This window comes from Echiichthys vipera (genome assembly GCF_963691815.1).
Source record: "Echiichthys vipera genome assembly, chromosome: 19".
Taxonomy (NCBI): domain Eukaryota; kingdom Metazoa; phylum Chordata; class Actinopteri; order Perciformes; family Trachinidae; genus Echiichthys; species Echiichthys vipera.
In genome coordinates, this window is record NC_139844.1 from 16,036,364 (window position 1) to 16,047,021 (window position 10,658).

Sequence of the window (10,658 nt, forward strand, 5' to 3'; positions counted from 1 at the left end):
CTATTACGTCAGCAGTTGAATCTCTGTTATGCCACAGTGCTCCTCTATGTATAAATGTTGATGCTCAAGCAAACTTGAGTTAAACTAGTATCCTAATGAACCTCACAGCTTTAACAGTTCCCTTGCACTACTTATCTTCTGAAGTGTATTGTTCTTAATACACTTCAGATCTCTGGAATATGCTGAGTGCACATGGTGACTTAGCACTAGGATAATTTTATCTCTCCCTTTGACAATTAATTTTAAGTAGCTAACTGCACTGGACCTTCCTCTGGCAGGGCATTGACCTAGGGTTTTCATTTTGGATGCTTTAGGGAATATTCTGGGCATTAGTCCCATATCAGCATTTCCTTCTGTGGGCTTTAAAGAGAAATGGACAGCATAAACTGATGTACCTAATCCTTATAATATTTCAATTTTATGTACTTTAATTAAGAGCCAGCCTTAGTATGGCACAGTGCATCCGCAATTTTTCAGGTTGTGATCTTCTACTGTTAATCAGCCCTCCTTAAACTTTTAATTATTATCTTGCAAATTTATATCCTATCCTTTGCACTCGTCTCTCATTATTACTTATCAGTTGCTTGCCTCCTTTTTACTCATATTTAAAGGCACTCATTAGCACCAATGCATTTGCTAACATTTATCATCCCTTCTTACACTTATATGGCTGGTACAGATACACAACCATAGATGCTGTACTTGTATCCATTTCTCCTGCCTTTCTCTCCAAAACTGCACGTACTGTACTAAGCTGTCTAAGCCGAAATGTCTCACATCTCTTTGTAACAGGCTCAATTATGATGCCTGGTCAGGACCAAGGGCCAATGAAGGGAGACCAACCGCTATCAGTGTCTCTGAAATTAGGGCAGTGTGAGATGTGCGGGTATTCAGTCAGTATCTTCCCAGTTTCATTACAGCATGGATCATTAGCTGCAGGCAGGTTCATTGACATTCCTGGTCACGATGTAAAGCCCTGCTAACACAATGCCACTAAAAACCAATCAGGCTGCTTGTAAACACAGCCACTAATGAAATTTGATGGGCATTGTATTGGCTGAAAGATTTCGGCAAAATGTGAAATGGACCTTTGTTATTTTGTGTATAGGAAAAAGAAATAATATCCATATCCACAGTTCCCAACTCTGTTGTGTGCTGAAAGATTGCACTTTGATTTGCATATTTCCCTGTATGTGTGAGTCGGAAAGTTGTCCCAGGTTTTTTTACTCATACCTTTTGCTTTCATAACAAACTGTCTACCAGAGGCACATCTGATGCTCATCACACCTCTGTGACTGACAGGTTGTAGTTAATGCATCACAACAGTTTGCCACAATCCTGCAGATCGTGAATGAGAAACACTTTGAATTATTAAATGATCGCTGTTGGCCATGATGCTCAGAGCCCAGGTGCCACAACATCAGCATGTTTATGAGAGTAATATAGTGAATGACGTATCCCCCAAGCTATAGCAGAATTGTAGATGAGTCACTGCCGGAAAAATGCAACCTTGAGTTATGTGGTCCATATTTTAAATGATAGTTGTTTGGTATGCAGATGCTATTCTGATAATTGAGGCTGAACTTTTGGCATGATAAATGTGCTTGCAGGGCTCATTGTCACTGTCGTCAAATGCCCGAAACAAGAGTGACTGAAACCGTGGCTTTACATTTTCTTTTATGTTTTTAAAACAAAATGCACCCAAATGAGCCTGAGGATGTGTATGTGAAATGACACCTTGTCTTCATAATGGTTCTCTGTAAACCAGTGTTGTCAAGTTTATTCATGAGCCTACTATACATATAGTGTAGAGCTTTATCAAGTCAAGTCATGGCAACTTTATTGTTAATTTCTGCAATATATGCCAGACATGCAGAGTAATGATCGAAAATATGTCTCTCTCTCTCTTATCCCATAGTGCAATAAGTAGAAAAGGTAAGTTATATTTACAATAAATAAATATGAAATAGAGTAAAAGGTATGTACAATATTAATAGTATAAAAGTTTGGGGAAAGACCAGGGATAGAATTTAGGCTGGGACAATCATCTGTATTTTCAGATCGTCCTCTCATCATTGTGTTTGATCGCCATTACCTGAGATGATTGGGCTGTGGGGGTTAACCTGTTATCTCAGCGTGCAAACACATGAGCCTTTTTTGCAGAAGACAAATCATAGTAGGATAAGCACAGGTGGAAATAATAAAATTAATGATGGCTGAATTCCATTTGGCTGCTTTGGTCCTGGTAATGTGAATGCCGGCTCACTGTCACACTGCCGGGACAGACTGGCACATAATAGAGCCATCAGTAACACAGGTGCTTTTCCTATCACATGTTAAAATGTCTGCTGTGAAAAAGGCCCACGGAGACTGACAGTGTGTTCTCAGTAAGATTAAACAGATGTCAAGAAGCACAGTTTCTCATGCTAATTGAAATCACATAGAGTACATAATTTATTTCCTGCCTAGTTAACAGCCCCTTTCCCAAAATGTGACTGTACAGCAGTTTGGAAGAGTGCAAACTCCAAAATACAGGGATGGGAGTCTTTGCGTAGACATTTCCAGTACGTGTGAAAGTTATTGTTTGACACCAACACACTCTGAGTATACTTGGAGTGTCTGGTTCCCCAACACTAGCAGGAAACCTGCTCCACAGAGAAGTGGCTGAATGGGATTAAACTTTTCCCCCAAGTTCTTTTTTTAGAATATGCATATCACGTTCTTTTTGACAAATGGGGTGCAAATGATCAAAACACAATTCACAGAGGCCTTTAAAGAACCTTTCAAATTCAGCAGGCAAGCTGATGGGAGGAAGGGGAGGTGTCATGTGTCAAAGGAAAAGGTAACTGTGCTACCACTTGAGAAACAAGGGAAAAGATGTCAGTGAATAATGTAGGTTGGAGTTTTGTATGAGAGTGGTTTGATATGCTCATTTGACTTGTCACTAAAGAGTGTGAGAAAGCTGTGTGTGTATGTGAATCAGTGAGTGTGCGTTGTTGAAAACCTCCAAGCTGCGTTTTTTTTTACTTCATCTGAAAGACTCAATGCTTCTCAATGAACTCCTCTGACTAAACTTGAAAATGCATTGTGGTCCGAAAAACAAGGCTGTTGAGATGCAAATTTTCCACTTGACAGCTCCTGTAAAGAATGAATAGGAAGTAAATTGAAGAGAAAAATAAGATAATAGTGCAAAAAGAAAATCAGGAATGCAATGATTCTACTGTATAAGCCGAAATGATACTGAAGCTGAAGAGACAGTAAAGGTAAGCAGACAATCAAGCTGTCAGCTGGTGGCAACCACATCTTACTCAGCCCACTGTAATCATTTCTGTTGTAAATAAGTGAGTACTGGATCACTTGTGATTCCTATCCTCTCGCATACTCTTAGCTTTGTAATACAGAATGTGAGCTGAAACGGGTGGTCTTCTGCTTGAGTTTTTGATAATAACTGATGGAGTAATGCTTTCAATTATCTGCTAGTGAGTACAGGAGCTATCCATCATCTGCCTTCGTTCTTTTCATTTTCTCTAATTAACAGTTCCAGTGGCTGCCGGTTAGAAGTGATCCTGTCCCCTTGTGCAACCTCAGGTGCTAAACCTCTTGCTATACTGTATTTCTTTGTATCTTCTCTCTTTTCTTTTTTCCTCATTTAGCCAACTACTACTACTTTGCAGATTTAGCCAAGCTTTGTGTATTGCTCATTTTTTAATAGATGTTCCCACTTGCATACTTCCATTTAGCATCTAGATCAGGATTTGGCAACCTTTTCCATGATGAGTGTCAATTTATGTACAAAGATGAAGATGGCCGGTCTGCCAGTGGCATTTAATGTGCATGTATTTTATGTTATTTTAAAGACATCAAGTGTGGCAATGTACTCAGTAGGCAGTAAGGCCCCTTTTAGCTCATGATAAAAACATCCATACAGTATGGGATATGGAGACCATGATCAAAGTAAACCTTTGAGTTCAAAATAGCGTTACATAAATGGATTTTGTTCAGATAAACTGTGTATTAGCCCATGACCTTCAGTATTGTACACCATTACTTATGTCCTAAGGTGTATGCAGGTTGAACTTATGAAAAGTAGCTCAAACTTAATTTTACACATGTATGTTTTTTTTGTTTCTCATTCTAATGAAGAGAAACAGCACAATAGCAGCCTTCAAAATGAAAATCTCATGGCTGGAATCTCAGTTTCGTAATTTCACCCCCTCGCTCCCTCTGTGTCTGTATTTCATTATTCATGGATGACAAGAGTTGCCAGGGAAAGTGTTGTCCCACTTTTTCCTGTCTCTCCCTCTAAAATATGTTGAAATAAAGCTGAAACCAATCCGGCTTAGGGCCCTATCTCGTAACCCGTTTCCATTGCTGTAGTCTTAATGAGAATTAGCCGGGGCTCTAGCGTCTGTGTGTGATACAGATGGCAGTTTGAAAGCATCCTTTCACAGGAATAGGCTGTGGATGGCGCGACACAACACCTTGTTTTTGTTCCCAAATCTGCAGGTGAACAATGGAAGCTGAGCTCAACCAGAGCTGCCAGCCTTGTCTCCTCTGCATTGTTTTCTGCTGACGAGGGACAAGCCAAAGAACAAGTGGAACAAACAGCTAAATATAACAAAAACCTGTTTAATGCTCCACGATCAGCAATGTGCTCCTGTGTGAATACATTTACACTATACTATATGGCTGTGAGTGCTTACATGTTTAAATTTTGACTTGAATTAATACGAATGTGAATGCGGCTGCATTATCTTATATAGTGTGTGCTTTGATGTGACACAGAGCTTTGTTTAGCTGTATTTAGTTTGGTGCCTGAATATCGTCCGTGTGTATACAAGTCTGGAGCTTTGGGCTTTGTGAGTTCTTCTCTGGGAGATATGTGTTCAATCTTTCCATTAACTATTGAAAACAACATCTGCTTCGGAGAATTCCTTGTCAAGCTCTGGACCCTGAAGCAGGGAAGTTGCTCAAAGAACCATTTAATGTGGGCTCCTGCTGCCACCGAACAGTCATAATGCACAACTTTTGGCATTGGGAATTTCACAAAATGATAAATAATAATGGCAAAGTGGTTTTCTTGACAAGTTTTTGATTGCCAGGAGATTTCTCAGACAAAAGTTTGAACTGACAAATTCTGTTAGCTACAGCTTCAGTTTTCTTGTCCCTCATAGCAAACTTAGACAAAATGTTTGGACGGATTCAATTTGCACATTAGCTGATAGCCTTCAAGGGAGAGCTTAGATATGGATTTCTAGGGAGGGTTTTCAGAACATGATTTCAGCTTTGTAATTAAAATTTCATCATGTAATGACGCGAACCAGAGGCTAAATGGGCATAAAGGTTAATCATCTGTCCAATAGCTGGAAGGTCAGACTTTGTGTACTTTGGATAATGTGAGATATTAAGTGTGTGCAGACTGCTAATATCAGCTGTGCACTGACATAAAACTAAATGACATGTTACGCGTGAGCTCTGACAAGCATTGTCGATTAAAGGTCAATTATTAATTATCACAATGCGTGGAAGAAACACCAGAATAATATAATAATAAAAATATATATTTAATCTGCATGCTTATTACCATGCGGCCTTGTGTCTGTGTTCAAACCTACTGTAGGGTAAATGATTGCGGGTGAATTAGTCCTCCCAGAGAATCTTATTGGAAAACATTGCAGCAATCACTTAATGGTCCCAATCTGTCCCTCCTCCATTAATGAATCTCTCCTCTTTTTTCTTTCAGTTTCACTTATCCACCTACCTTAAAGCCTCACTTGTCTTCAGTTGAATTGTGTTAATCCCTCTCCCACATTTCTCTCATCTTTCACTGATTCCTTCGCTTTTCACGTTTCTTTTTTGCCTTCTTTTCTTCATGCCTTCATTTTGCTCTGCCATGCATGAACGAACTGCTTAAGAGACAATTGTCGTTGTTCAAGGCAATCCTTAATGTTCATATAGTGATACATACAGTAGTGCATGTTGCTTTCCTTTATTCAGATAGAAAATAAACAACTGTGAAATGTATTCAGTGGCCCACATCTGCACACTGTGGAAAAAATGGTAATGTTTTAATGAAAGTGCGTAGCTATTAAATACTGTATGCATACACATACAATTCATGTGCTTGTCCATGCATGTTCACATAACGAAAAAACACAAATACAGGCAGGAATGTAGGCACACATTCTTACAGTAAACATATGCTTTTTAGCGTATATAGTACCTCCCCCCACCTCCATCAAGTGGGAGACTAGAATCCTTTAATTTGGAGTTGTAGGTGTTATTTGTATTGGTGTTTTTGCCAGGTGTCTTCTGTGCTTCATTAGTCTTCCTTTATGCTATCTTTCTTCATCTTTCTAGTGCCTGAGGAAAAGTGAGAGTTGTCCGGGGATGCTACGTCACAGGTGGAAAAGCCTCCACATATGGGCTACTTCTCTTCCCATGCAAGTGTAGTAGTCTTGATTGACAGGTTCATTGATTAGTTGGCCAGACCTTTGAGAACGCTACCCTACTGACAGGCTTTAGTGTTGAGTAAATGAGAGGAATATTTGTCTCACTGGATACCAGACAAAAGCTGGGAAGGCCTGCATTAGCTGTCATTTTTAACTGGCACATCCAAAGCCTAATTATTGCATTTTATTTTAGCACATGTATGAGAGTCATTTCAATTCACTGTAGAAGACAAATTAAATGACACATTGGGTTTCATGCTTGAATGTGCAAGAGAGACTGTGAGCTCTTCTGTTGTAACCTGTGGTAACCTCCTAATTTCTCCCACAATATTCCACAGATTTACCTCTCTGTGTTATGAAAGCGCTTTCCCTTGATTTCTTAGCAAAACCTGGGTAAATGCACCCTAGCTGCTAATATAGATGCCATTTGCCATAACATGCTCACAGAGTGGGGTCATTATTGATTTAGGTTAATCTCTCCCTTATGTACAGGATTAGCTCTGTCTGCGACTGTGCAAACCACTGTTTACCAAAGACAACAGAATGTATCAGAAAGCCCAGTTGAATTCGATCAGACAAGCAGCTAACACTGATCTCTGCTAATCCAGCCAATGACAGAGTCTGTCAGAGCAGGTTGTCATGGTGACAGCTGATATTCTGGGATGGAAAGGAATCGGATAGATTTTATTAAATGACCAGCTGTGTATCACGGATACAGATCATTTTCTTGGCTGTAGGGGAAAATTGTACATTTTCTGCCAACAATAAAGAACTGAGAGTGAAAAAATCTCAAATATAAACCGATGAATGTACACACATACAATTTCATGTGGGTGTACATGCATGTTCTCATAAAGAAAACGCACACAAATACAGACAGGAATGCAGGCACTAACGTGACAGTAGGGTTTTTTTTTTTGCTTATATAGTACTTCTCCAGTTTACTGGGGCATTATGTTGACCACTGGTGTACAATGTGGTGTGAAAACCTGCTCACACCTGTGTTACTGCGCTGTAGAGTAGAACAGGACTATGTCCAGTTTGCGATGTGGATTGGGAGGCTTGGAACCCGCAGCTTTATTTTTTGTTGTTGTTCTGTTTCATACTAATGTAATGGGCTTAGACCTCCTCGCTGCCTATTTCACTGGGAATAAACAAACTGATCTCCTCAAACTCCTCCTTTCCCTCCACATGACTCGAGGTCTGTAAACTCATTAGTGATTGTTGAGATTTGATCTCTTTGTGAGCATGGGTGTGGGTGTACTGTATACCAAATTAGTGGGTGGATGCGTGCTAGGTTATACGCTTTTGTGTCCATATGTGTGTGTCTGGTTATGTGTGTATGGAGTGCTGAGAGCCAGGGAAAATAATGCAGTTTGCATGTTTTTTGTCTTGCTTCATATTCTAACCATGTGAATCAGGGTTCTTGTTTGTTTGGGAATATACTCCACACTGAGATCTGTTCTTTAAAATAATATCACATTGTGACCAGCCATGCGGAAGATTGGCCTCAGCTGAAGTAACACCAGCATCTTCTGCCTGCACAAGAAAGGGTTTAGGGTTGTACAATATGTTAACATTTTCCAAACGACTACTGTCAGCCCAGCACCTGCAATCGCTGATATATTCACCCAGGTATGCAAGGCAGCATTCTCACAGAGACCCCCCTGAGTTTTGCTTATTTTATGAGTCTGTGGTGTTTAGCGATGCATAATCTCTACCGGCCACTGTTGAAAATCACATATATATCTCGCTGTATATGTTTGAAATGTATCAACTGTATATTGATTGATCAGCTCCCCATGTTTGTGTGAGAGCTGGTCTGTGTCCATACAAGCGGATTCACACGCTACAGTGGGCGGGGAACTGAAATCATTGAATCAGTACATAAACACTGTGGATTTCTTCCAAAGGAGCTGACAGGAAAACTGTTTTGGTGCAGTCCATTTCTGCTGTGGTCAGTCTGGTAAAGGTAGGTTAGCATTCGCTGTCCACTCAGCTACTGACAAACAGCCGTACAGAAGAAGACAGAGTTGATAGAATGATAGAAAATTCTTGTCTCTTAAACTGTAAGGATATATTTGCCCACTAGTGACCTCATACTTCATGCCAGTGTTGTGTCTAGCCAGTGGCTTACTCTCCGCAGCTGCAGTAACAACATATGCTAGTGAACTGTTGAGTCCTACTGGGGGAAAAAACGCATAAAAATAGGCCAGTGCCATCTGTGAATTATTTGCCAACCATGTGAATATCGGTCCATACCACTATTCTGCCAATACATAGGTGCATCCTTATAATATTCTTTAAACTATTTTTCTGTGCGAATCCTTCTCGTCCTTCCCACATTTTTTATTACAGGTTGGTGTGAGGTTTGAGAAACTCCACACTGAGTGAGGCCTTTGGGTCTTACACACACAAACATGCCCAAATCAATTTCTAATCTTCATATTTACACACACAAAGACTCAAGGCAGAGACCTATTGAATGCCCTTTTCTTTGCTCTCCCAAGATTGCCTGTCAGGCTTGTCATGGTTGGCTGATGTGGACATAGTTTCAATTCTTTCTTTGAATGTGGTGTTTGTGTGTGCAGTCGCTCCAGCAATCATGGGAAGGTGAAATTCTTTATCTTCATCTTCAGATGAGTACCTAGCAGCTCCCTTGGTTACAGACCTTGCATAAATCCTACCACAGTATGTCCTAGCCTGGTAACATTGCACAGCAACAGAGATCTCTTGAGAGTGGCAGGCATAAACAGGGGTTATTTATGTTTGTCCCTGACCCCAGACTATTTTCTATACCTTGCTTGACTGCACAAGGATAAGCAAACCTACTTAAACAGATGAGGGTTAAATATTCTGCATATAGAAAAACGAAATGTCTTTAGTACTATAGCAGTTTCAGTTTCCTGAGGTACTTCATCACTCAAGCCAAAGCACACTATAGTAGTCAAGAGGCAGCAAGACAGAGACACTTGACATTGCGCCCTCTGTTTTACATTTCCTATTAAATAAAGGTGATGATAAAACAAAGGACAGGATAAGAAACGACTATCATTTTATCTCCAGAGAAGATATATATTTCGCTTCTCACTCAGAAGGAAGAATTCAGTTTCAAACCAATTTCGTAGGAAAACAAGAGATAAAGATATTTAGTCGATAGTCGATTCTTCCACACTATTGTTTGGATAGTCTCACTATAACAAACCATCTGTTTTTGTGAGCTGCAGTACAAATGTGGATGATGATGGCAGCTTTGTAGATTGGAGTGAGAGCCCAAGGCAATGGCTTGCATTAACAATCTAATTTACTTCCATGGAAGAGGGCCAAAATACTTCATTGGCCCTTATTGCCTGTTCTGTTTGTATCTTTTTGCATTCCCCCAGCTCTTTCTCTTAATGAAGAATTTATCTGCAAGGTAGCAGTTTCAGGCTTTGTCGAAGCTGAGCTACTATTTCATAAGAAAAAATCAATCCAAACGACATCCTTCTTTGAAGGCATTATTACAATATCCTTAATTTACGTGTTAGGCATTTTACTCTTTGGCATGCAGCATCAATGACAGTAGGTCAGCCTTGATCACAATACCATTGAAAAATAATATTCCTGCTTGAAAAGTAATGTTTGATGATTGATACATTAATTGCGGTGCCAGTGGACATAACTGCAATCCGTGCATCACTACCTCTTAGCATTTAGCCTTTTAAAAAAATACCTCTTTTAGAGGGGTCAGGGTGGGGGAGAGGGGAGAAAGAAGGTAAAAATACCACATAGAATTGATCTAGGCTGCGACTAAAATATCCCCCCGGCGACTTCATTTTGGAGGGCTACATGCCATGGGGCGGGTAAATGTTTGTCTCGATGGCCGTGCTTGTGCAATAAATTATGCATCACATATCAAAACATTGTAGTAGCTATAAAATGATAAATTATGATGGCAGCAAATGTTACCAGTGATTTGTTTTGTGTCTCACTGAAGTAGCTCCCCCGAGGTCACCATTGTAGAAAATAGTTCCCCTAAGAAGCAATGTAGCGTACACATCACCGCTCTTTAAAAGTTCAGCACCCATTACAGTGGAAGGTGCTCCACAGAGCCCATTTCACCAACGCTAAACTGGCTAAGATATACCCTAGTCACAGTGACGCTTGTAACCACTGTAAGCAGTCCTCAGCCGACCACGCACACATGTTCTGGACGTGTCCAAAGCT